General features: G+C 47.0%; 1 protein-coding gene across 1 annotated transcript in view; it reads left to right on the plus strand.

Annotated features, from left to right (window-relative positions):
- LOC119372391 (otoferlin) overlaps positions 1-2,241 on the plus strand; it is a 132,804-nt gene extending 130,563 nt beyond the window's left edge. The window contains exon 32 of the mRNA XM_049419902.1: positions 1-2,241. This exon is cut by the window's left edge and continues 219 nt beyond it. The gene's annotated coding sequence lies outside the window, so the exon portion shown is untranslated.
- Positions 2,242-2,496: the final 255 nt, after the last annotated feature.

Consider the following 2,496-nt stretch of genomic DNA (forward strand, 5'->3'; position numbering starts at 1 on the left):
CACATCCTGTAACCTTCCTCCAGCGCCATCGACCCTCAGGATTGTTTTCTGTAGACTTTCCCGCCGTACCCTCGAATCGACTCGAAGCTGACCCTCCACTGCATCGAACTGAGTACAGTGGCGCCATCTGTCAACTCCAGATATAATAATAATTCTGGGGGTTTTAACGTCCCGCACCCACGATATGATTATGAGAGACGCCTAGAGGAGGGTTCCGAAAGTTTCAACCACCTAGGGTTCTTAAACGTGCACCTAAACCTAAGCACACGGGCCTCAAGCATTTCACCTCCAACGAAACGCGGCCGCCACGGCAGGGATTCGACCCCGCGACCTTCGGGAATGCAGTCGAGTACGTCTATCACTAGACCATCGTGCCGGGTGACGACTTCAGAGGACAGACACTACGCCACTCCAGAACTGCCATCAGCTGTTAATTAGTTGCAGTGAGTACTTCTGCAGAGGCGTGGTGCTGTCGTAAACCTTCCAGCTATACCCAGACAAGCCGCAATAGAAACATAGTCGAGCAAATATTCATGCCAGTAGGCAGCATGTGTCTGCTGCAAGAAGAATCCAGAAACTACTCAACACGTTGTAATGGAATTCTAGGATATTCAACCAACAGAACCCGTGGAAGGCTTTATATTTCTGGGGCTCTGGGTTTCAAAGTAGATAGAAGTGTTGACTGGTCAGCGGTTGATATGAGCAAGAGACGTTTCGGATATTGATGTAATAAAAGGCAGGGTTGAGATGGATAGAACAGAGGTACAGACCAGATATCCATTAGCCGCCACCCAGTTTCAGAGGAGCAACATTTAAGCATTTTCATCATCGAATCTAAGCGGTGTGCTGATGCAAGGAACATCTAGAATGCCATAGTCACTCCGGCACTTCCATGCATTCCTCTCCTCGAAGTGCCAGCTCCCCTCCAGCTATCTGAGGATGGCGCCACCCCTCGGGTGAAGAGGGAACCACGTTTCTCTAGAATGGCCGTGAAGTGTCAGCAAGTCTAGCAAACATTTCTGTCGAGAGGTGGCGTTTCAATCCACATTATGGAGTTCGGAAAAGCAAATGCGATTTTAAGCGCACTAGTTCATGCTCATGATTTTATTGCGTACATTCACGATTGGCTTGCAGTTAGTTCACACGGGGAAAGAACAAAAGACCACGAGAAAAGAAAGGGCGGAGCACGCACTGCCAACTGTTCAGTCTTGTCAGGGAACACAATGTGTGATAGCCATGCAGTGTAAGAACTCGGTGCGATGCAATTACATGATCCCAATTCAGTGTTGAGTGAAGGAACATTCGAAATGCAGAGGTTAATGACCTTCGCTTCGCTACTCGAATTATAAGTCATACAAGGGCACGTGGGCGTTAGAGGCATAGAATTTTCAATGAAGTGATGACACAAGGACTTGTGTTCTTTTCAGTGCTAACTGACTGTTCAACTTGCACGCGCAAAGTTTTCAAGCGGGATTTGATATACTAAGCAGAATAGAAGTGTCCGTGCTGGACCCAGCAGCACCAACAGGAAGCCAAAGATTGTTAATCGGAGAGCCGTTTGTCATTGTAGTGGATAACTCTTTTGTGTACGCTTTCGAGTGCGACACGGAGTGATTTCATTGTGTCATTTTACGAAGGAAATATTTTCAATTAAGACTCGAATGTTTTTTGTTCTTTTTGCGATCGGTGATATACAAACGCGAGCGCAGACAAAAAAGCTCTTGCTTTTCATTTTCCTCGTATTTATTTGTTCACTAAGTTGATGGCTCAGTGAACTGCTTGGCTGTTTACTTATAGGCAGCCTATAGTTGTGCGATCACAGTGAAAACTCAATAGAGTTTTATCTGCGACGCTGAAGCTGGACAAATGTTCACTGACGTTGCTCACCCTGTATATTATCATTACATCCATTACCTACGCTCATGTTAAAACCCGTGAACACTGCTTTTCCTCTTTTAAGCTGTCAAGGAAGTCGTTAGTATTCTAGTAATTCTCCGAGGGTCGAGCGAGAAGCGTGTAAAAAATTTATCTGGTTCTTCCCGCACATATTTATCCACGTATTACTAGCGAGGGTGATGATATATTCAGTCGACTAAGGATATTCCGCTGTCGGTCGTTTCGTAAGCGTTCACCTGTCTAAATACCGGGGTATTCGCGCCGCTGAAGCTAAACAAATACCATTTTCTTTCTTCCGCTCAATGACCAGGTTTTACATTTTTCCGGGGTAGGGAATACCATCCTCTCAATGCTGACAACGCACAAGCCACAGCACTAACGCGCAGTTAATGATGGACACGCGCAAATTGAAAGATGATTATGCATAAACTAAAGTACCCCTTTATTCATGCGCACCTATGCTGTAGTGTATGGGTGCCTGAAGTGCAAGAGCGAAACAGAACGATCATAGGCGTGCGAACGGGGGGGGGGCGGAGGCAGCGGGGGTGACCGCCCCCCCCCCCCTAGTCACCTAAGAGGGGAGGGCGCAATATCTGCCCC

Source organism: Rhipicephalus sanguineus, chromosome 10 (genome assembly GCF_013339695.2).
Source record: "Rhipicephalus sanguineus isolate Rsan-2018 chromosome 10, BIME_Rsan_1.4, whole genome shotgun sequence".
In the NCBI taxonomy this organism is placed as follows: Eukaryota; Metazoa; Arthropoda; class Arachnida; order Ixodida; family Ixodidae; genus Rhipicephalus; species Rhipicephalus sanguineus.